The 25,952-nt window shown below is 35.1% G+C and overlaps 1 long non-coding RNA gene across 4 annotated transcripts; it reads left to right on the top strand.

The window, feature by feature from the left end:
* The first annotated feature begins 621 nt into the window (after positions 1-621).
* LOC126924152 (uncharacterized) lies at positions 622-25,799 on the top strand. 4 transcript variants are annotated; one of them, XR_007713429.1, is made up of 2 exons: positions 622-3,700; positions 25,215-25,799. It is a non-coding gene; the product is annotated as an uncharacterized LOC126924152 (long non-coding RNA). The 4 variants fall into 4 exon arrangements; XR_007713430.1 differs by having other exon boundaries at positions 622-3,753; XR_007713431.1 differs by lacking the exon at positions 622-3,700 and adding an exon at positions 3,764-4,126.
* Positions 25,800-25,952: the final 153 nt, after the last annotated feature.

Below are 25,952 nucleotides of genomic sequence, written 5' to 3'. Positions count from 1 at the left end.
TTAGCTCCTCCAGCGTCGAAACCTCTTCAGTCGAAAACTGTTCCTCTTCACAATTTGCCATTTTCAACTCTTTTTTTTTCAGCACAATTAGTTCCGTTAAACGTGTCGTTCTCTGTCTGGTTTCAATCCCGGAGGGGCCCCCAATTTGTAGTATCGGAAAAGGATGGGATTAGGATAATTTAGATTTGTAAAATTCTCCTAATACTATTTATTAAGATAAATAAAAATAACAAGGATTAATTGGACAGAGAACGATAAATGTTCAACTTGAACTAAAACACAAAAGTCTTATTCCGCTCAAATCACTCTCTATAACTCTCGTCTTCGGCATCCGCACTCGCACGCTCTCGATTCTCAACCCATACTGCGCGCCTTTTGCGTTCGTTCTCGCCTGCGTCTTAACTGACATTGTCTTTAGCGTCTCTTTTGTTTTTTCCCCGCCCTATAGCGCACGTGTCCCGAAAACGCTCGTGGCCAGGGTCACGTAGGCCTTTTAGACGAAACTGTTCAGTTGAAAAGATCGACGATACATTGCTGTACCCAACGACACCGCGGTTCTCGCAACATTGTATACGGTTCGGCCGATATCTTAGGCCTTTTGTCCACGATACTACACTATTAATTTCATCGACTTTACCTTCCTCCGTTGAATCGCTCAAACTTTCGACCCTATAGCGGACAAAAATGAAGACGAAGGAAGTGAAGAACAACAGAAAAGGAAAATAAAAGGTTGAAATAATCATACGCAAGTAAAATAACACGCGGATAATAATGAAAAGTAAATTCAACAAGTGGAAAGAAGAAAAATATGAGAAAGTAAGTCGGAAGAGAGAAAAGAAAGTAAAGTTTATAAATATAACGAGAGAGGAGAAAAAGATAGAGAAACGTTAAACGAAGGGAAAAGTTCCATCGATGTTTCTTGTTTAAGGCAACCAGGTTCGCGTAAGAAGCAGCCAAATTAAACAAAATTCCGTGGAAACCGTATTACAAGTTGGCACGTTCGAAGCGAATTTGTTCTCCTCCCTTCCGCGAGGGACACATACACATTCGAAAACTTGGATAACAATCTTCGTAAAAAAAGTTGCGAGGAAGGATGAAACTAAGCTGTGCGAGAAGTGGGAGAAATGTCAAAGGTCTTTAAACGTGGGCTGAAACGGCGATGGGAACATAAATTAGTCGCCTTTCGTTATCTGGCAAAAAGTTTCAACATTGCCAACCGCTGAAACGCAACGCGGCGTAACTGTCGGCTTCAGGCGGAAATTTCTGAAAAATTTCACACAAAGATTATTCAAAATTTACGTTTATTACGCCGAGAGAAATACTCGATGATATCTCGTTAAATTCTCGTTGTCTCCGCGAAAAGACGAAGAAGGTGGAAAATAATACACGACGCCAAGATTTTTTTAATAACAGCATATTATTCCCTTTCCTCTCTCTTCCACCATTGTTTTCGTCATCGTTTGAGAAAACTCACTGCTCTACGATATTATATCAAACGTTTTTTAAACTCTCTGTTAAAATTCGACCGATTTCTTCGCATTGAAAATTTTCTAATCTTTGAAATTTCGAGAACAAAGGAATATAGCAAATGCTATTTTGCTCGCACTACTAAATAAATAAGAAAACCGTTTCCCTTATTTCAAAATTATCCAACTTGTCGAAATAAAAATATCGCTTGTTCATTCTCGAATCGTGTGGCTGAAAAACGAAAGAGAGATGTGACCGATATTTTGACGTTCACGAGCGTGCAGGGACGCGTAGGAAGAGACTGCGGGGGAGTTGCAGCACACAGTGGCTCGACCGACAGGGATGGAAAAAGAGGGAAACGGGATTGAGAGCGGGGGTACAGTACGGAACGATGACAAAGCGGGGAATAGGGGAATTGCGAGTGGAAATGGAATACCGGTAGGGGGAAATAAATAGACAGACGGGATGTGGTAACGACGGAATTGTTGGAATCGAGCAGGCGTAACCTGCGATATTGGAAAATTTGAAGAAGAAATTAGCAAAGGTCGATCTTTTCTAATTAAGGTGTATAAGTATGATTCTTTCAGTTCTTTTAACTTTCGATCTTTTAACTGTATATCTAAGAAATTGTACGTGTAGTTGGACTTGATTCGAGTTAAGTTTCTCCCATACATTTTTATCGGTTTATTTTATCATATGATCGATGATCATAAATGGGATAAGGTTCGTTTTTCGGCTAATTACAATACCTAAACTCTTCCACTTATTACTTCTAATAATTTTATTTGGGAAAAGAGAATGACGATGCGAATAAAGGAACGATCCTATTCGGAGAAAATGGCATTTTCTACTAGCGAGAATTGCGAGATTGATAGAAGAGCGATAGAATTATATTATTATATTACATAGTATCGTAATATGATAAAAAGCTAATCGACTCAACGAAGGAATCGTCTATCTACAAACTACAAACACCTCGAATGTCACCTAAACTTTCGTAAACTCTCGTTCCAAGAATATCTTCTGCCGCACGGTCAGCATTCTCAAGACGCCACATGCCATCACCATCGTTCCAATCTCAACCTTCCACCCCAAATAAACTAGAATTCTATAAATTAGAAACGATTGGAAAGGATCGTCAGCTGCTATTGATCCATCCTCTTAACATTTCTTAAGGTAATCACATTTATCATATTATTAGAGGAAACGTATAGTCGTAAAAATTTTACGAGCAGGAAATAAAATCAAACTACCTGTAGTAAGAAATTCGAGTGTAATTACTTTCAACTTTTCTACGCCTAGTAAATCTTCTTAAGATACTGTCAACGTTAGTTCGAAAGTTTTCGTGTAACGAAGCGAAGTGAAACTCGAACGAAGTACCTGCAACAAGCTTGTTCAATCTAGTTCCCTCATTTAGTCAAATTTTCCAAAATACCATCCTTATTTTTATACTCGCGGTGTGGAATTTTATTTCCATTCAAACACTCTATAACGTAAATCCATTAAGCCTAAAAGAACGTCGTAAATGAAACGCATCGTTCCTCTTAATTAATCTTTTATATTATTCGCATTGTCGTTTTTACCATAACAGATATAACAGAAATATAAAAAATATTGTACTCCGAGTTCATTGGAAATATCTCAAAATTGACAATTCTTTCTGTGGACAGGTATATCGTTCTGCTAGGTAATTAACAATATGTAAAAACCGGTGCACGACCTAAAAGCAGATGCGGAAACAAATTCGAATAAGGGGACAAAATGGGTAATTGAACGGGGCGAACGAAGGGAAGGACAGAACGGAACGGAACGGAACGGATATAGTGGTCGGTCGTAGGTCTAAGGCGATAGAAATGAGAGGGTGAGAGGGAGAGAGGAAGAGAGGATATGAATTCCGTTGGTATGGGGAAGCGCGCATGCGGCTGCAGTGGCACTGTGTGCCCGGATCCTCAGTGCGATCCTCACCCGCGACGCGTCTAGCACGATTTTCTCGGCCCTCCCGGGAGTCCCGAGGGACTCTGGGTATCCTCGCGATCGCGACTGCCTCCTCGACCGCTCTGTCAACCAATCACGCGCCAAACTATCGCGGATTCCATGAAAAATCGACTTGCAAACAATCGATTCCCATTTGTTTTCTCTTCTTTTTCTTTGTTTTTCTTTTGCTGAAATATCTTTATACAGGAATAGAAGAAGAACACGTGCAATTCCATGAAAATGGCAAATGAATTTGGCGGTAAGAAAAGGAAATACAGATGAACGTTATCGCAGTGGCCGGCCATTCTATCCGTACGTTTACTTCAAAAAAGTTATACAAGCGCGGCATCTTTTACTATATTCGCTTACCGTTGCTCTGTACTGCTCGGTATATGTAACCAACTGTTTTGTATAATTACAATTATTTTATACGAAGGGACATCGATGTTTCAGACTGATCGAACGAGTTATTTATCAAATCTTTATTAAACGGGTCATAAGACTGTGAATCGTGCATCAATGTTGGCTTCGGTTCACTTTTACTTTAATTAAAACAGATGGATTTTATGGCTAACGAGGGTACGATAGAGAGCAATTGTATTCTTTTCCTTTTTTAAACGGAATTTAGTGGCAATTTGTTGATTTCATTTTGAAAACGAGGTCGTTTGCAAAAGGACATAGACAGGTAAAATTATGTATTCATTGTGTTTCTCTCTGTCACCTTGAAAATAGTTTAGCGCATGTCCATTGGTATCATTTTACGAAGGTTAATTTATGCAACATTTCTTTCCTTTAATGGTTGAATATTTGCTACAAGATTTCAGGCGTACCGTTGCTTTCATCTTGAAATCAGTGGATTTTAAAAGTAATGAAGAACGCGGTTTCCGAAGAACGTACAAATATAGAATAATGTTCTCTTTCTTCTCTGAAAATATTTTGCTATGAAATTTCGTTTCTACAAGTTCTTCCTTGGTAGCCAGATATTTAGTAGTTCGCTGTTAGCATCGATAAGATGGATTTTAAATTAAAATGTTTAAAATTTTGATCCAATTGTTATTTTTGTTATTTTCTTCCATCGAGAATAGTAATAAATAAAATAGATTCGACAGGTGAAATTGAATCGGATTATCACACTTACACTCCCTACTCTTATGTTTCGAGGGTAGTAATAAATGTGTGTACTGCATTACAGAGATTCGATGGTTAACCTTGAACGGATTGTCAGCTTAAACGTTGTAAGTCTTTCTTTCATCGATGAGTTGACAAGTATGATGTACGTACACAATGGTTTAAACATTTTTTTACATTTTGAAAGAACGAGTTAGTTAAAGCCAAAAGTAGGAAAACAAGAGTTAATTTAATTTCTCGTTCTCAAGTATTCAGAATATTGTCATTTCTATTTTATCATTTCCACGCTACCTATTCTCAAAATTTCTCTAATCGACACTGATTTTGTAGAACAAGCCAGTTGCAGAACACGAATACGAACATAATTGAACAGACGCGAAGAAACTGTTGTATGAAAAAGTTAAATTAGATAAACTTTTACATCTTCTAACCAATTCTAACTCTAGAACTTGAGAATTATTCCATGTACATATGTACGATATATTTACCGAATTCGTATATTCCTATGTACAATATATCACAGTGTCCAATTAGGACAAATTGTCATTTTATAATAGTATAAATTACGATTGTTTCAAATGGTCCAAAAATTTCATAGCGCCTGAAACTTCAATCATTGCTTTCCATCGAACCTACATAGAGGTAACTATTAAATTCACGCAATTACACAGACATCCATGTATCTTTCCTTTGCGTCGACATTACGAGATTAATTAGCACCTGCGCGAGCGTAGCTACAGTTGATTTTACTCTTATTGTTAGATTCACCGAGGAAATGTCCATCGAAAAAACGTTGCATTTTAATTAACGAATCGCAATTGACAGCGTTTCCCCGTTCCTTCGCTATAGTGTGTCGTAGATTTGCGAAATTTCCTTATCTCTATTCACCGTAAAGGTGCAGCTCTAGAGCTCGCTTCCGGCGCTATGGCGACCTTTCGTGTCAGCGCCTCCGTTATCATCCATCAGGCCGTGTCCTGATGGACACGGTCCAGTTTTTCACAACGCACGCTGGTACTCTCCATTCGTATCGACTCAAAAATGAAAATTTAATTTTTCCTGCTTTTTTCTCCTTTTTTCTTTTCTTTTTTCTTTTTGTTAGTTTATATATCCCTATGATTAAATTGTGGTAACTTGTTGCTTCGAGTTATTATTAGATTTAGTGGGATTAATATGAAATTTATTAGTTGCAGAGCGATTTGATCCGTTTTATTTCATTAGAAATCTCCTAAATCCTTTAAAAGTCAACCCTGGGATCAATCATTCCCACGAATACTGCTTCAAATCTTCATATTCGCTAATCATTAAGCAAAAAATTCTAATAATGAAACAAAAAATAAAACATCAAAGGATGGCATGCAATTGATCATAAATTTTAAACCGAATCGTTGTTTCAAATTCGAAGAAATTCCAATCGATTCAGGGAAAAAGGAATATAGAGAAACAGTAATAAAAAAAGAAGTTTATCGAGCGTCCATAGTTTTCATTCTTGACAGTTTCCCGATGGTTTCTCGGAAAAATGAACAATCGTTAGCGAGAATCGCAGAATTCTTCAATTTTATTCGTAGAACTGACCTAAGCCCCTTTATCGAGAATAATTGTACAAACATAATTTAAGAACGAAAAGGGGGAAAAGGACGCGTGATTCGCGATCATCAGTGTCCACACTGATCGAAGGTATACACGTTATTATTACTTTGTTTCTGTCCGAACAGCTATCATGGAAGGATTGTCGTTGATCGTACACGCAATTTCGAGACTGTAGATAGTATAATTAAAGCCAGCGATTAGTAGTCGAACGCGACGATGCTTACTTCGCTGTCACGTTTTCTCCTTCAATTATTCATTCTGTAAATGTTTTCTCTCTTATGTCGACCGATACCGGTTGCTCAAGCAGCTTTCCCTTCCGCGTCTTTTCGCTTGTCTTGTTTTTTACTATTTTCCTCTTTTTGGTTGGGTACTGGCAGAATTTAGCATTAAAACGATGTATTATATTTCATTTCCGGATCGTTATTTCAAATAGATAAGAAAAAGCAATCCTTTACGAAGAAGATGACATGTTAATTAGAATTTGATACCGTATTTGATGTTCCACGTAGATACGTGGAACGATGTTCGATTAAAGAACATTTAACGATTTCAGTTAATTACGATGCACATTTGCGCAAGCGGTAGCAAATAATTAGGTTATCTGGCAAATGACCGAATTGCCAGTGTTCCTATCTACATATCGGGCCATTTGTAAAATCGAGCTTGAATTTTTAAACGATTCGTTAATGGGCAAACGATAATTGCACCGTGGCTAAAAATTAATTTCGCTAATGCGTCATTTCGGCCATTCCCGGGCTGCCAATCAACATTCGAATTATCGACGCGCCTCCTCTCCGATTATCACTGGCTTAATGATAAAACTACTTGTCGATTTGGTTCTTATAACGTGTACCAGAAATAATGGTCCCTTTTACCTAGTGGGAACGTCCAACTGAATGATGGATCGTGTTGGAAGAGAACAAAATTTGACGCCATTGCTATTCACAGACCACAGGGGAAAAAAATGACAAGTAGATCGCGAATATTTATGCAAGTTCATAGTTTTATGTATGTGTTAAAAAACTGAATCATACACGGTATTTATACGTATAGACAGTTGTTTTACCGATTAAATATAATTAGCTGTTTGATCGAACACGTGATTAGCGGTGTTGTTTCGTCTTGGACGGATGAATCAGGAGTAATCGCGATCTGGATCAGATCTTCGAAAATAACCCTTAACCTAGTGCCACAGCATAATGATATCGGCCGGTTGTATCAGCACTTTCTTTATCTGACTGTATCCTCGACACACGCCAAATATGTATCCTATGTATATACGTGTCCATTTCGGATATTTCCGTTACTTGCAATAATAAAAAAAACCGTTGTTGAAAAATGTTATACATATACGAATTTTGCACAGTGATAGAGGTGGATACGAACATTTTTTGTGTGCGTGAAGCCATAGAGGAGATTTCAAGATCATCTATATCTTTTAAAAGCAAAGCTATATCTTTTATCGCTGTGTCGAGACGACTTCAGTAAGTTATCACTGGATATTATCCTCCAGTTATCCTAAACATCTTAAAAGAAATAACATTTTGTGGTTGGTTTTTGTCTTTTCTTTTCTTTTTCCTTCTTTCTTTTTTTTTCTTGATTACAATTTCCAACATCGAGCATTATTAAAAGGGTTTTTGACTTTAGGTTTAGGGCGTTTCAGAGGGTATGCAAGTATTGGAAATTTGTAGTGGTAAAAATTTCGAGTACTCGAGCTTTCTTTGCGATTTTGAATTCGAATGCTGAAGTGTTTTTAATGAAATTACAGGGAACTTTGAATGTCAAAAATTTTGAATATTTGAAATTTCTTCGTGTCACGATGTTTTAATGTGAGAATATATCTAGTATTAGTCGTGTATTATATTCATTTTTAGTATTTTCACTTTATAACTGAAATCTTGAGAATTTCAATATACATTCGATATACAACTAGAATATCAGACACTAAATTCTATATTAAAAGCTCAATCTATAATTCGATTCAATCGAAACTAATAATCAAATCTATGGGCGTGCCGACGCGGTAATAGATCCCGACGAAAATATTCATATTCCATATTTACTGTTCGATATACTCACGTTTATTAGCAATAGTCGTTGCTTAGAAACGTCGAATGTCTCAAATTTAGTAGCAGTTTGGCACTAATATTACTTTTCGATTGGAGTTTTCCAAATTTCAAGCTGTTCCGAACACAAAATCTCAAAGCATGTACTTAAAAATTCTGAATCTACCAAATAGTTGATTGCATTGGCATATCGAATCCGTATTGGAAATTAAAAAATTGAACGATGCCTGAACGTGTTCGCAGCATTCCTTTCGCCGACATCGTTTACCTGGGCAATCCCCGTAGAATTTTCCCTGGAATGGAAAATATTTGCCGCGTAATGTGTATACCGAGGGAATGGATCTTGGCAGTAAATAAAACGGAAACGTAAATAAGATGGAATATGAATCAGACGAGATCACTCCGAGAAGGAAATGTTTCTCCACGATGGAGCTAGATTGCTCGTACTGGATGCGAGACGCGTTTCGGACGGCTACTTACAGCTGGAAAAATATTTGCCCAAATCGAAGGTGCAGGCAGTTGCTGAACGTGTCAATTAGACAGAGACAATTTTTCTGCGCCGCGTCGCGGGCAAAGTGTCTTTTAACCAGTGCCGTGATATTAACGATTCTAAACGATCTTCTGACACATTTCCAACCACTAACGTTTTCTTTACACATATCGAAAGCTTTAAATGCTCAAACCAGGCTTTTAGAAAATTCTACTGTCAGAAGACATTTAAGAGCTTTGAACCGTGAAAATCCATTTATGTTATTTATTAACCGGAAATTTCTATAAAGTTGGAAGTTAACCAAGGCAGATAATTCCACTTTGCTTGCAAATATACATAAACATACGTATATGCATATGATATAATTTATTTTTAACGGAAATAATAGGATGTATTTAAAAACCTATAAATTCCATGTTTAAGCAAAGAAATCGATCTATCAAAGAGGTGGGTAATCAGAATGACGAGTTAATTCGTCTAGCTCGGTTAACAGGGTAAACGATCGACGCTTGAAATCCTTAAACCCTGCTTAAACTTGTCGTAATACATACTTGGAGAACACCGAGCGAACAAGTTTCCGTTAATCCCGTCATCAATTTCAAATTTCTCGCCTACCGGAACAACTTTATCCTCTGCGATGTGACGCGACTCTATCTTAATCGCTCGCACCGTTCCCTCCAAAAACAGAGGATCGTGTGAATAAAAAGAAAAAGGACGAAGGGAAAGAATCGAAGAGCGAGAAAGAAGAAAGAGGAAAAAAAGGAAAGAAAGTGGATTTCACGCGAAATCTTTTGGCACTGCCGCCGCCATCCCAAGCATCGGAGAACTCGCTAACTTATATATCTACCTTTACCTACTTTGCTTGACGGCTAGATTAAGATTAAAAGATGACCTCGAGCCTCGCAAGTCTTTCGGTCTCCAGTCACGCGTACGACCTTCCGATTCTTTGTTGAAAATCCCACGAGTCTCTCTCTCTCCCATTTGTTCTTATTCTTTACCCGAGGAAACTTCGCATTTATACCTTGATTAGACGATATTTAACCTTCATCTTCGCTAACTTATCCTAAAGTATTGTTTGTGCCGTCAACGGTTTAAAACAAAAGGTAGCTCGGTGTTTATGCTGAAAAATGACAGACGAATCGGCTTGCTAGCAAAATAGAATGGACGTAACTCTGCTTGAAGGTATATAGCTATGTTAGCCGTGCGTCTACCCGCGGTGCTTCTCCGCACATTTATCGAACTATGATATACACGCGCACTTATGTATATACATCGGAGTATGTCTCCAAGTAGGTAGGTAGATGAATTCCCGCAAGAAATTAGAATATTATTTTTATATTATCGTACTCTTATATCTTATATTATTTATAGTTATCGTTTGTTTCGTTGTATTGTTATTATTATTATATTATTAAAATTTACCAAACTTCGACACAGTCGTGTCATTGTTACACCATTCACATCACAATACGAATCTGTCTTTTCTCCGTACAAAACGTACCGATACATTATGAAATATAGATAATAAACAACCACACAAATAATCGTAAAGCGATCGTGAAATTAGTACAGAATATAAAAAGGATACCTCTTAATCTGCTGCGCTGCATATTTTAATTGTTTACAACTCATTTTGTCCTGCATTCTAATTATAAGCTTCACCATTTGAAAATTTGAAACACGAGTGCTATTAGTCATAAATAAATACTCGCTCATTTCCATCGCCAAGCGAAATCATTACTTTGCAATTTATTATCGACGTGAGTCAATGGTTTTATCGGTAAAAGGATTTCTCGATCAACCGTTGTGGAAGCTCGTTTCACGCGGAAAAGCTATCCGGCCGGTCGGTTTACTTATTTACGTCGCTCGCTCGTAAAAATCCAAGCAACTGTTGCTGTGCAAGGCGGAATGGAGTAACATTCGCGATAAATGTTGAATTTGTTAAACATGGGCCTGGTGTTTCGCTATTATTAACAGACGCTACTGGTAATCATATCCTCCTGATGTTTGGCTATTATTACCAGTAGAGCGACTAGTAATAACAGCGAAACAACAAGAAATCTTAGCACAATATTACCACGTAAAAACAACGGAAGAGAGGAAACAGTTGAGAAATAAAAGGAAACCGGATGAAATGCAGTAAAAAAGGTATTAAAAAGAGAAAAGGGCAAAAAGAGAACAAAGTTAATTGAATAATAAATGTAAGATACTGTTTTGGCTACTACAACGTTAAACGGAACAAGAGTTGCTGTAAATAGTTGATGGGATTTAAAATGTTTTAATCGATACAATTTTTTCAGATAAGATATATATAGACACGAGGAAATAACCAGATACATAATTCAACGAGAATACAAATTTCTTAAAGATAAAATTATCGTAAATTTCCATAAGCCGAGTATAATTTCATTATAGATACACATACATATGTATGTATAAAATATTTCATGTACTGGAATATTATTTGTATATTTTGTACGTTAGTAAGTAGTAATAATTTGATCGTACACGTGAAATATTTTAGATATAATTAGCAAGTTTCGAAAGAAACGTTTTATTTGCAAATATTTCTTATACTTTTCCAATATAAATCAATTATTTAAAAAATAAACAACATCTATATGCTAAATACACTGTTCCAGAATTGTTTTCCGTGTCACGTGTAAATGTTTATAGGCATTCCTTATATTTGTACGTTTCTTACAGAACCGTTCTAAAATCAGTCTTTTCACTTTTGTCTATTTAGTTGCTGCAATAGAACTATTCACAGTAGCGATTCTTTCTTTTCAGCATTCTTTTCAGCGATTCCTTTTTTTCACTAATTATTTATTATAAAACTAAGAGAAATATCTACAATCCCTGCTTCAGAATTCCATTAAGATTTCTGCAGAACGATCATTCTTCCATTCGAAGAAACATGCCAACCCCTTTCGTGTTTTTATTACTTACGCAAAATTAGCAAGATTTATACTCGATGAATTAATAAGATCCCATTAAAACAATAGTTGTTCGATTCAAATGGATTTACGTATAATTTGAACGTGCTAACAGGCCGATATCAATGAGTATAGCCTCGACGCATGGCTCAAAGACGCGATATAACGAGCTACCTGGCTTCTTACCCTCTATACTGCTATTTGCATCTCGTTCGCGTCACACCCCCTTCAAGAAACGACGCGAACAAACGATTGCGACCAGGCAAACAGAAACGTTCGAGGTATGTATTGCTGCAGCCTGCTAATTGACGATACCGTTTAATGGGAGCAACGATTATGACTGTGCCTGTAATTAACTAGTATGATAATTAATGCTCAGCATGTAGCATGCTGATTGCAAATATCGACGGCTGTCCGTAGGAAATCGTCGTGTTGCGTCGTTCTCTCGCTCTCTCTGTTAATTCGTAATTAACTTCACTACACACTATTAGAGAACTATTTTTCTTCGCGGTAATTGTCTTTCGAGTCGCTTGAAACGTAGTCGTTCGATTCTCGATCGAGTTGTATCTATTTGAAATAAATCCAAAATAATTGAATTAGTAATCATCGTTTAGAATAAATATTTCTTTTTATACTTGTGGTATTTCAAAAATCGAGAAAGATTCAAGTATGTAATATAATAAATTATTCGTTAGGTTTATATTTAATCGGCGCGACGTTATAAGTAGAATAAGACTGTTTCTGGTCAGGTAGCTCGGATTATCAAAATAGAATTATTCTTTTCCCAATGGAGATCTGACGTGTGTGGAATAATTTTCGCTTATTACAGGTTAAATATGTATTGGCTATTTCAAGCTAGGCTGTCTCGTTCCGTTTTAATTCATCGTTGATAGATCGTTGATAGAGAAAGCAATGTAAGCCAAGTATCTGTGTTTTTTATCAGACCGTGATAAAGATAGAATCGTTCTTCGTTTAACAAAAATCGAACAATATAAAATAGATTTAGTTTGATAAAAAAAACGATAGGAGTATGTGGGTTGCGAAATACAAATAGTACAAGCTTTATAAAACAAATTCTTTTCATTTTATATTTTATTGTGTGAATAATATAATTTTTTTAGCTAATATCCTATTATAAAATGTTATTCTATGAAATTCTAAAATAGAACGATCAAACAGTTGGAAAATTAAAATTTCTAACAAAAGAAATGCATCATCTGAAACTGGAGTAGTCATATCTTTCAACGATAAATATATCAAAGTATGAATAAATTAGATTTTTCAAGAATAAAATTACACCATTCCGAAACTAAAGTCTTCTTAAGGAAGAAGAAGGAATAAAAGTGAAACAGTTAACTTAGATTTAATTTATGCACACTACTGGCGAAACTCTCGAGTATCCTGAGATCCCAGTTTCGTAAAAAAGAACGCTGGTATAATGATTCGTTACTTCGATTACACGATTCGTGTCCTAGTTAAAACGAAAATTCCACGCTGCTGAGAAGCTTTCGACATGGGACGACGCGGTGTAAATATTAAATTAAGACGTCGTGTCGGTGGAACAAGTTTCACCAGAGCTTTGGGGCCAATTTAAAGCTACCTTTGGAAATTGATAAGCTCTTTCTGGATCCTCGTTTAATTGCAGCTTGTTTCGTAGCTCCGAAACTGCTTCTTCTTTTTCTTCTTCTTATTCTTCTTCTTCTTCTTTCTTCTTCGTTCTTCCTTCTCCGTCACCTGTCCTTCCTTCTTCGTTCTCGTTGCCTCCTCGAGCAACTTCTGTTTTAAATTAAGCAGGTTCGAGGGGGAAGAACTGTTGCCTGAATCAGTCTAAGACTCAGCTTCGCTCGTAAGTCGAACCAAGTTTCTCGTAGGCTTTCGTTTCTCGCAGGAGATTCGAATACGAGGAAAAAGATTAATATTAAATTATTAATGTTGTTGAGAAATATGTTAAGCCATATGTTGTTGAGACCAACGCTGCATTTTTTGTTCAGATAATTTACATTATACATATATTTATCATTTTGATACGATTTTTTATCCGGATAAAATAATATATAAGTCGTTTTATTTATATTTTTTAATTATACTACGTTCACACAACTTTTACGTATTATTTTACTTCCTTGTTCTTATCGCGCCAACCTTGATATTACTTATATCTTTTGCATAGATATAAATTCGTTAAACTAGTAAAATTATCAACAACAAATTATCTAAAACTTCGCTATTTTTCCCCATTTTGTTAGACTTTAGTGTTGCGTAAATCGTGTTGTTCAGTTTTTATGAGTTTGCATATTAAAATATATGCAACATATATAATATTCCAATTGTTTTAATTTCGTAACTTCTCGGCTCGTTATTGTGAATTCGGACGAAAATGTATATGAAAAACTTTCTTTCCACAAGATATCGTAACGTACTGACAGATCAGTGAATTATATAATATATTAAAATTCGCAGGTGAGCTGATTTCAGGCAACGTTGTTTTCGATGATCGAGCGCAGTTTTGCCGACTTAATCCTCTTGTTCCAATTTACCGCGGTCAAAAGACACTTGTTCTCTGAAAAATTCAATAAAATCTATCCAAGCTGAATTACTCGTCCGTGTTAATCTTTGATCGTTCTAAGCCCTGAAATAATTTTAATAAACTTTGTACGCAACATATTCATTTCGCTAAATTTACCCTTATTTTATATCGTTCCATTTTTCTGTTTTTAATAATGCGTAATATACTTTCGCAAATATCGTTCTCTTTTCTATAGAATTCCCTAAGCAGATTAAATTAATAATATAGGCTGTTAAACATTACTTAAGCTTCAACCCAACATTTTTCGATACAATTCTTTAAAATTTTCACTTTCTTAAATACAAAGTTCGATATACAAATTCCATTCTATTATATATACAAATTTCGTAGTTATTTAATGCATACATCTGCTCCACGAATTTACATCTTATTGTATTCGAAACTTAAAACCTTCCTGAATCATCTTCAGTTTCACTGCGTCCTTCTTCTTTCTTTTTAACATGGCAGTACAATTTATTTTTAAAGTTATCTTTTGTAAAATTTCACACAAACAAACTCTTTATTCCCCTACGACTCGACAAATTTTATTCTTGTCTAAATGTAAAAATCTCAACTCTCTCCGATAAATACTATGTCTTCCCCTTAATCTAAAATATTTAAAGAAACGTAAAATAATTTCTCAAAAATTTATCAACTCTTCCTAACACGCCATTCTTTTTCAGATACGAAATATCAAATATTTCAAAATATTCCACGTCTTACGTTCCAGGAAAAATTGAAAAATTCGCTAGTAGAATTTCCCCAAAACTTCTCAACATTTTTCAACCTTCTCCAACAGCCTCAACATGTCATTCCTTCCTAAATGTCAGATCTCAAAACGCCGAATCGATCTCTATTTCGTTTCGCATTCGAAATTTCTACTCTCCTGCGATATAACCACATCAAAATCACGACACTTCCTCTTTGGAATCGTTTGAACAAATATCCTATTCACCATTATTCAACATTCGTGGCCTTTTAAAGCGCAGCAGTGCTGTCGAAGGATTCTGCTGTCAACTCATTTCGCGATGTTTATTATTGCGTATATTCCCCGGTGTGCACGAGCAAAACGAGACGAAAGAAAGGATTTCATATCACTCTTATATCTTTGCCCTTTCACATCCGTTTTCCTTCTCATTTCCTTTCTTAAAGAAAATATTAAGATATTTCACTATAATACTTTGTCACTGATATTTTATATATATATGTATTACATTTGTAATAAAGTTCCGTATTTTAGTAGTCATGCTAACCTTAACACTAACAAAAGAATATATCTTATAGCAGTATTTTCAATAACAAACGCACTAATAAGGGGCGCTAGAAAAGAAACAATGCAGTAGCCAGAAGAGCTACTGAAATTTAATCGTCTTCCATTCTATATATTAGGTCATCCCATAAGTTCGTGCTGACTTTTGTGTATACATTTCATGTGTCGATTTATAAACATACGGCGATAAGGGACCAATGCACTTGAAAAATGGGAAGAAATTGTACAACGAGAGGGAGATTACATTTTTTCATGAAACTGAAAGGTATGTAAACAATCTGAACATATATAACCGCTCGAAAAACAGAACGAACTTATGGGATGACCTAATAAATCCGATCAACAAAGTGAGTGAAACGTGATATTCTTCTTGTTTCACAACGCTAATTTATTACTAATATCTGTGAAACAGAAAATTCTCAAAATCAAGCGCGAAGAGTGCTCCATTATATCTGCAGTATCAATTAATCTATCATTTACAAAAAAAAAGAAAAAATAGAAAAAAAATAGAAAAATGTCTGAAAACTCCCGATATTTGATACGTAACGCTAACAAATATTAATCTACACACTCGTATCGAATCAGTACGCAACACTAATGGCGAGAGATCCCAGTGCAGCCATTTAAAATTGCTGATGAACGATCACATTTGTACAGCTCTTCTAGCTGTATCTAGCGACCCAGGAACAGTGTCCGACAAATACAGTCAGAGGATTTTGGGCATTTTGTAAATGCAACTCTACTTCACAAAACGCGATCACTCATTATCCCAACGCTAACTCTTAAACTGAATTCAATGGAAATTACTATTTATTATATAAAAAAGCTACTTCAGATATTCTGATATGCCAACTTATAATACTATATAATTAATTAAGAACTAAAATTTTTAAAATCTAATTTTAAACAATATAAAACTGGATAAATTCTGATACATATAATTCTCTAAGAAGTTCTAAAAATTCATTATAAAAATTGCAAAAGACAATCGCGATATCATAATTCGCAATTCTAAGGCAAACACGATTATCATTTTATCGCAACTCTAATTCAAACCGTAGTCATCCTCTCGCGACATTAATAAAAAAACCGCGATTTGCCTAGTAGGATGATGAGACAATATACACATCGTCCAAAAAAAACTACTACTACTACTACTGCAAATACTAAAAGCGAGCATAGTGACAAAGTAGTAACAAGAATGACTTTCCATACTCTGGGTGATACAGAGGATGGGGAGTCATTGGTGGTTGCCCTCTTCTATGACATTTTGCCGGGACTCTTCGGCTTATAGTCTCTTTTTTCTTCGGGCGCAATGCCCGCTAAAACTTAAATCAAAGCTCGAGTCTTTATAATCGCAAACAAAAAAAAACTTATAAAGGTAAACTAAAAATGTAAACCGCGGAAGCTGATTCAAGCGTACATGGACTGACCAACGATCACTTGTCGTTGTTGTTGAGCATGTGCGAGCTCGAGCAATAAACGTCCGCTTGGAGCCTATTCGCTTCCGCGTCCGCGAAATTCGAAAAATCAATAGACAAAACCAAAGACGAGAGCATGCTCTACTCATGCTCTACCAGTTTCACAGTCGATTTTTCAAATTAGATTTCCAGAAACAGGTTGATCACACGAAAGCGCGCCTACTCGACCAGAGACTGTGCCAACCTGCCCAGCCCTACTTATTTATAATTAACAGACACGCCAGACTGTATACTATCTATCCTACATAGCCCTATATTTAAAAAATGGCAAAACAGGCACACCAACACATTCGCTCCACTGTTCCACTGTCCAGCACAAACGTTCGGGCGCAAAGATCTTACACTCGAGAGGACGTCCCGGGACGCCTCCGACACCCGAGCTTAACAAGCAGTATGCACACTCTAGGGTACGTACCATTTTCCCGAAATCGACTGACGAAGGCTAGTGACCATTGCGCAAAACGTGATAAAACATGTCTAAAGAAATTATCTCGTTAGAATAAATGTAAGTAGACTTGGAATTATGATTGTAATTGACAGAAATGTTAACACCGTGGTTATACTTAGTCGTGTACGTGATATTGACGCAAATTCTGATTTTATTCATACATACATTGAATTAATATATGTCTCGTGCACGATACAGTAACACATCGTCAGTCGCTGAGAAATTTTTGCATTAATTATGGTCATCGTGCCCAATGTCTTTCTCCCATTCAAGTAGCACCTGGGCACGTGAGCGAGATCCTGACAATAGGCACGGAAAGAGTTAAAACCGAAAATCCTGATCTAAAAACATGATTAGTTTGTCTAATTTGTATTTAACGGACTAACGTTCTCCGGTTTTATATTTTATTACTTAGTCTCAGATTATAATAACTCTACTTTATTAATTTAACAAATCACTGAAATTTTAATATTACAAAAAAAGTAGCAGTAATTGAAGGACTAAAACTCGATGTTTAAATGGTTAAATCGAAATGTATTACTAAGATAGAAATAATCTCAGGCGATCTCTTCGTCAAAGCACTTTTTCGAAAATACAGAAGCAGCCTTTAAAAATATAGTCTCGAGTCAAAAATCTGCCTGCCACGAAGTTTCTTCTTGCATATAAAACTTTACGCATTTTTGTACGAAAAAAAAAATATGAATTTTAACTCATATTTTAAACTCTATCTGAAGCCAATAAACGAATGTGACTTAATATTGTCACAAAAGAGAAAATTAAATTCAACATTATTTATTGTATCGTGTATTGCCTGTATCGTCATTACCATTGAGCGACAATTGCAACTTTCATAGCAACGAAATCGGAGGGTATCCGACATCTTCACTATAAAATACTCAAACGAGATCATTTCGATATCTCTTGTTTATATTAAAATTCACTGCTTAAGATCGATTATACTTGTGTCATACAGATATATTCGTGTAGATATTTGCCTTTTGCAAGTATTCTCACTCGATACTAATATACATTTTACAAGTACCATGAATTTATTTTCAAATGTGTATGCTTAAATCAACTATTAAAAGACTAATTATTATAATCGCGATGTGCAAGAAGACCTATCCTAAACTAATATATTTGAAAAAGGAATATTACTACTCACGGGTATAAAAAATACCCGCGATCACTACACTCGCAAAAGTTTCTACGTAATACAACCAATCGCCCGTGCTGATTCGGACCTTTCATCCTACGACATGATTGAGTGACCGGAGGAACAGAAATGCATGCGACTCACCGTTCGAAGCGGAGAACCAGAGGACATTACCATGGATGCTACGCTACCCCAGTGAATATCATCAGAAAGACTAACATCAGACAGGAACCGTTGAAAATCCAACGGTGGAAATAGAGGTTCTGAAAAGCCTGTTACAAAACAAAACACGATGAATAGTTGCTGATTATTTGAAAAGTTGAAGATAATGAAAAATGGAAGTTTATTAAATTTGTAATTTTACTAATAACAAAGATTGAAGTTCTAATAAGTATCGAATAAATATATAAACTAAACCTCTAATATAAAAGTTTCGAATCTACATATTAAGAATTTAATGATTTCTAAAATGTGTTAGACATTTGTTTTATAATTCCACGTTGAAACATTAACACTCTTTTTATCTTAATGAAAGAACAACCTGAGAGGACCCTAACCTTCAAAATTTTCAATCAAATTCTACTTCTTAATCGATAGTATAGTCAAAGCAAAATATGCAGAATAGACATAATCGAAGTACGATATATGAAGATACTTGCGTTCTTGGTTTTTGTGCCACCGTTAAATTGGTCCCAAAGATGAACAAGTCGAAACCGTATCTGTAACAAAACATAAAATACAGTTAACATCGCTAGTGAGTAATAACGAACTCGGAACTTTTGGAACATTTATAGCTTTTTAAATTACCGATCGTTTTTATTTTCTAATTAACAATAATTCGAATAAAATATAGAAAATTGAACAAATTGAAATACTATATGTAAAAATACTTACGGTCTTGAGCTCCTGGAAAGGCCCCATCCTCTTGAGAAATGCACTGACTCTAATACGAAAACCAGTGTTCAAAAAGAACACATATATAATAAAAGAAAAACAAAAGACTACGTTACGTGATTATTTGATTGAATTTAATCAAAACTATCGTGATTTGAAAATATTGAACAAATCTTTTGCGTAACAAACACTGATTCTACAAACCGCATTGCGCGCGATCGCAAATATCCTCTGAAAATAAAGTTGAGTAATGGCGGACTGGCTATATTTTAGAAGGAGAGGGGGGTAGTGTGTAAAAGAATCGAAATATCGTTTCGGTATTTTTCTTTTTTTCCCCTATCGAACATTTATTTGGAACATACTGTTGTTCTTCTACAATTAAAAGATTGTTATCAAGAAATTGGAATAAGTGTGAAAAATATTAGTTGAGAGTTATAGGATATTTCTCGATATCGAACAAATGCTTACAAATGCCGTAAATGCAATGCAATCATTTGCGATAATTATACTGTGAATATTCGTTATCAGAGTATGAAATATACACTCCACTAACACACTATGATCGTGTATTGTAAATATTCGAAAATATTTGCAAGAATTCAAAAATTCACAACTAAATATTCTCTAGAGAATACTGGACAAACGCGGGTTACTTTGAAGCATTTGAGCCTACTAGCGCGCCACCTCTATGAAAAAAATATAAGCTACGAATTTGCAAGCATATAACGTTAACTGTAGCAACTTCACATAATATTGCAAACTAATTTGAATTTGATATATGAACGATATCTATCGAAATAAGTTAAAGCTATTGTCATTAAGATTTCTATGTTTTAAACTCTGTCTACACGAAGCTATCGTTAAATTATCAAGAATTCTATATCCTGGATTACATTGAAACGATGAGATAATTCGTTAAAAATGCGTTTGAAATAAGAGAATGATTTCATACATTCGAAATAGAACAATGATTTATTTAATCGCCGTTACTTTCACCTTAGTATTCCAAATAATTAAGAAATTATCTATTATAAAACATATTATAAATACTCCCGTTGGAATAAAAAGACAATAGAATCGTTCATACACCACTTTCTTAGTTAAAATAAATTAAACCTTACCAAATTTCCAGGAAAATTCGTCGGATTAATCATTAATCGTCGTTACGTCCATGTATTAATATTCCTGTTACTTCTAATATTATCCCTGCTATCGATCGATAAATTAAAACAAATGTATAAAATAATCAAATGAAAATACAATTGAACTGAAATCTTGTTACAAAAGCTTACGATAGAAGCTACTGGTAGCAATATCATTTGATAAATAGACAACTGAAGAGACATTAAGACAAAAAGTTTCTTAAAACCATCTAATTTCATTGCCTTAATGTTCGAAGAATCGTTAAATAGACGTGTATTAGTTAAACGATATTAATGACGAAATATAAACGATAGTAAAAAAGTAAGGTAGAAACGACGCCACCGAAAGCACGCGCCAATAGATTAGAATACGTTAGAAATTTGACGCAACGCGACCCATGTTATCGGCACGAAATGAGATAACTGAATGTCATCTCAAGCCTTTGTCTCGCTATTCAATTTCTAAAATGGCAGGGCGGGTGGTCGCACGAGCCAGTGGCACAAGCTGGTACGAAAGATCAAACGATCCATACAAAAAAAAAAGTGTATACATCTGCAAATACGTATTTGTAATTCATCTTCCACGCAGCGCTTACATGAATTCTTCGAAATTTCAAACAAACCATATAATATCTATATTTCGCACAATGTTTACATTGATCTTTCTAAACATCGATCAATAAAAGATCGATATTGTATTTTTACATACTTCTACATAATATTTACAAATTATTTTATGCATTTTTACAACTTTAAGTTTCTCATAATTGCATAAACACATTTGCAGCCTATTTGTAATATTTTCAGTATAAATATGTACAAATACATTTAAAATAATATAAATTGGAAAAATTTATAAATATATAATGCAATTTTGAGAAAACTTACTTACTAATCGTTTATGTGTAAACATAAACATATACATCGTAGATATATCGTATATCTAATAATGTATAATAGTAAATTAGACAAGAATACTCAAGTTTTTATTTGATGTTTGATAGATTTTCTAAATGTCCGTTCACAAATTAAACAATTTCTTTGGAGGAAGTATTTTTGTAAACAGGATTATTCATTAATTGTGAATTAACTTTGCTATTTAAAATTTGTTTTACTCAAGTATTTAAAAAATATTGGCTTATAATATAAATGTATTATACAACAAATGGTATATTTATGTAAATTAAGATTTAGGTAGGTATATACATACTGTTTATCTACAGAATTGAACGTTGTAAAAATATTTTTCTTCATTTTTCTTTTTAACAAAGAATATAAAATTTTACTTGTATAGAAAATATAAAATTTTCAAATTGGTAAAATCGTTTAAAATTCAAAGAAATTACATAAAACTCAAATATATGAAATTGCAAAAATGAAAAAGAGGGCCGGTTATGTATTGCTTTAGGATTCTTATTTCTTATAGCCAGCAGTTGATATTAATATGTATAGAAAATTGAAAATAAAAAAACTGCAGGGAAAAAAGTGTTGAAAAAATTCATAAGCACTCGTGTATTATGAATTTATGAATCTGCAAAATTCTATACTTTACTTTTTAACATTTTGTACTGCGTCGTAAATAAATTGCGAATGGTTATGCAAATTGAAATAACCGTTTGCCGTGAAATTACATGAAATTTGTCCGTAAATCGAAGCAATGAATGGTCACGTTCGGTCGCCGCAAGCCTCACTTCGAGTCGCGATCGACACGGGGATGAGAAATGTATTCGAAGGTTGGACGAGTAGAAATGAAATCATGGATAACGATCTATCTGGAAAGTTTTCGAAGCATTTTTTAGCCTCGTTTTTATTTCCGGACGAGTGATTTCGAAACTCCGGTGAATCAACTCGCGATTTCGACTCGCGATTCCGACTCATAATCCGCGCAAAAGAGCATAGGAAGGATTATTCTATGGAAACGCGCTCGATCTTTAATCCTTTTACCACCGATGATAAAAAAACATTTTGATGCTCGTTTGGTGAATATTTCCTTTTGTATATGTTTTTTTTTCTTTGTATAAGAATATATGTATATGACGTAGGAAAATTCTAATAACGAAGTAGGATACAGTTTATGTTAAAAGCAGATTATGTTTTATGAAATTGGTTTTTATACTTTCCTGAAAGGATTGCGACGAAAAAGAATTGCTTGAAAAGAAAAGTGACTTTTACATTCGGCAGATAATTTTTACGTCTAAATAAAAACATAAATTACGACAATTTAAGAACATAAACGCTAATAAACCTTTTAGTTTACAGATCTAGTACAATTCTAGTAGAAAATGGAGTTGAGTAACGTAAAATTTTCGAAGGATCGTTACCTATAGGCTCTTTTAAAGAAGAAACGCTACGAAAAAGAATAAATTTCATATCTAGAGTAAATATAAATCACGCCGACCTAAGGCGAAAACGACACCAATAAACTCTAGATACATGTAGTTTCCGCGAATCTAAAGCCATGAAAGTTAAGGCCAGAAAGGGTCTCAATCAAATGCAAAGGTTAGACGAAGCATTTTCATTCGTCGAGAACAATGTAAAAGCTATCTCTCTATCGAAATATATAAACGCATGCTCCATATAATTGAGGATGACTGAAAGGAACATATCGTGTCACGTCGCAACATAGACGGGCTACACAGACGTATACAAAGTCGACAAAGTTCTTCTTTTAGCAAGTTCACGACACCGTAAAAGCGTTCCGTCTACCATTAATTAGCTTCTGGCAGCGAGCACGTTTCTACACATAGATACACCCGCGTAACAGCTTTAAACGAATTGTTTCGGTGTTAACCGACTGGGATGCAACCATACCTTATTAGGAATTTCTGTTAAATTAAATGCAGGCTACCCGTGATACCCGCTGACATTTCACTGAGACTACAGTATTTCCTATTTTGCGTCGAAGTTAACCAACCAATGTAGCGAGTATGGTTCTGTGCCCTCTCGCTTTTTGCCTGGTAATTCCGATTATTTGATTTTCCAGAAGAATCGTAGCAGTGAGAAAATATTGCTGCACCTGTTTTCGCTAAACTCGAGAATAGGTAAGCAAGAGATGTTTCATGTTTTTGATGCGTCTCGAGAATCGAGAATCGAGAATCAGGAATGAATGATTTTGTCTTGCTTCCTACATTCTTTCGGATTTAATATAAATTTGATGGAAATTTTATTTTCTATTTATTTTTTATGAAGCTGTGTCAGCTGAATTCTTGATAACAGGATGAAAATTTCTGAAAGATTCTTTATGATACTTGCTACAATTAAAATGCATAATGACTGCTTTCTAATAAATAAAATTTCTCTAACAACGAGTGAGTCTCGTTGCTTTTCCTAACACTGCGAAAGATAGAAAAAACCACAAATATTATAAGTGATTGATAAGTTAATCTTGAATCATCGCACATTATTATTATAATCTTTTAACGCCATAAGGGCTTATACAATTTTTCGATAAAATAAGAAATTTAATATAGATAGTGAAAAAATAATTAACTGGAAAGTTAATTTTCAAATACTCCACACTCTTACTTCGTACAAATGATTTTTATATGAAAAATAAAAACTAAAGGTGGAGTTTCAATTATCAAAATTTGAAACGGAAAAAGGAATTAAATATGTCATATGAATCGATATATGTACATATATTTTTTTTCTTTTTTTTTCAGTAGAAAATTCATTAGAAATTTAATTTGTCCGATTCGGTATGACGGAGCAAGTAGAATAGGTCCATGCTCGGTCAGTCGTATCTTCCAATCTAATTTCCATAAATATAGTTCACATTGGTTTTTGAATGATATTTGATATAAACAAAGTTTTAGATAGATTTGGAAACAATTAATTCGTTCCATTTACCAAGAAAATTTCTACCGACATCCACGATACCTCGATTCAAATAAAATTGACCGATCATTTTTACCACGTGACTACGAGTGGTTGGTTGTTTCCTGATTAATTAGAGAATAAAAAAAGAAAGACAAAGAAACGAATATATATACCGCCTAATCTGTCGAATAAGGGAGAGGGTGAAAAAGGGTGAAAAATCCCGTTGAAGACAAAAATTGGACATACATCGGTGAACAAAAATGGCGTGTCTTAATTCTTGAGGTGCAACCTTGCATGAATTCGCATTTCAGCGATCCTTGTCCATCTCCAATGCGATTTCCGTTTGCTGCATGAACGAAATCATCTTCCGACCGCGATGCACATTCGGCTGTTCTCTTTCTCTCTCTCCCTCTCTCTCTCTCTCTCTGTCTCTCTCTCTCTCTCTCTCTCTCTCTGTCTCTCTCATCACACTTCGTTCGAATTATGATAAAAATGAAATGTATTCGTTTTGAAAATTTTCATAATTTTTTATTCTTTCTCTAGACATTTGGATATTTTTGATAATAGGATAGTATTATACGGAGTTAAACTAATCTCTAGTATTTATTACAAACGAGAAGTAACTTCTAAAGTTGTTAAACCTATTATATATACCAAGAAGATTCGAATCTGCTTCTTTTTCAACAAAATGATCCTCTGTTTGCTATAGGTTATATGTTATCTGGAAACAGCGATACACATACATTTTCCTCACAAAACAACGACCTAAAATCTCTGTTTTCTTCTTCAGATTCCACACACAACATGCCAAGAACACAGTTCTCCGGTGGGACAGCCCAATAAGATCTATCACTTGCTGGAAAAAATAATGCGAGCGAAGCGCATCAAGGAGGAGACGCGCTTCAGATTGCTGAGGTACACGCTCCGCGCCAAGTGTCGCAAGATCATTTAGTCGGTCCTCGTGTCAATCTTCTCAGAGGCAGATTTCCACTTGTTGTCGAACGAAAATCAATCGATCTTGCTCGATCATCCGCAGTGGCTGTGATTTATCTTCGTAATAACGATTATATTCGAACGTCGCGATAAAAATAACGAAATCGCTGCGTGTGTGCACACGTGCTGCGTGTTTCGATGTGTATATCTATCAAATAGTATACTCGTATGTGTAGTGATCGAGAGGCCGAAAACCGAGGCTGGGGACACGGAAAAATATGCTCGTAATTGTAAGCTCCACGGCTATCGATCGTTCCGCGGGGAACGTCGCCCAATAGGAGTCGTTCTTCGGTACTCGGCTTCGAGAAACACCCGGCTGTGCCCGATGCTGAATTTTTGGTTTCGTCGAAACACCGCGATTCGAAGAAATTCGATGAAAATTTCGGTTGCATGGAAATAGCCAGGTTTCATCGTCGTACTTTGGTGCTATTCCAACTGACGTAGATAAAACACGCTATCGAATAACTGATACGAAAGAAAAAACAAATTTGGAATATCGTGAAGAGGTTATGCCGTTTATAAAAGAAAGTACTAA

The sequence above is a fragment of the Bombus affinis genome, chromosome 14 (genome assembly GCF_024516045.1).
Source record: "Bombus affinis isolate iyBomAffi1 chromosome 14, iyBomAffi1.2, whole genome shotgun sequence".
Classification (NCBI taxonomy): domain Eukaryota; kingdom Metazoa; phylum Arthropoda; class Insecta; order Hymenoptera; family Apidae; genus Bombus; species Bombus affinis.
The sequence above is the reverse complement of the archived record's forward strand: the minus strand, read 5'-3'. Positions and strand labels throughout refer to the sequence as shown.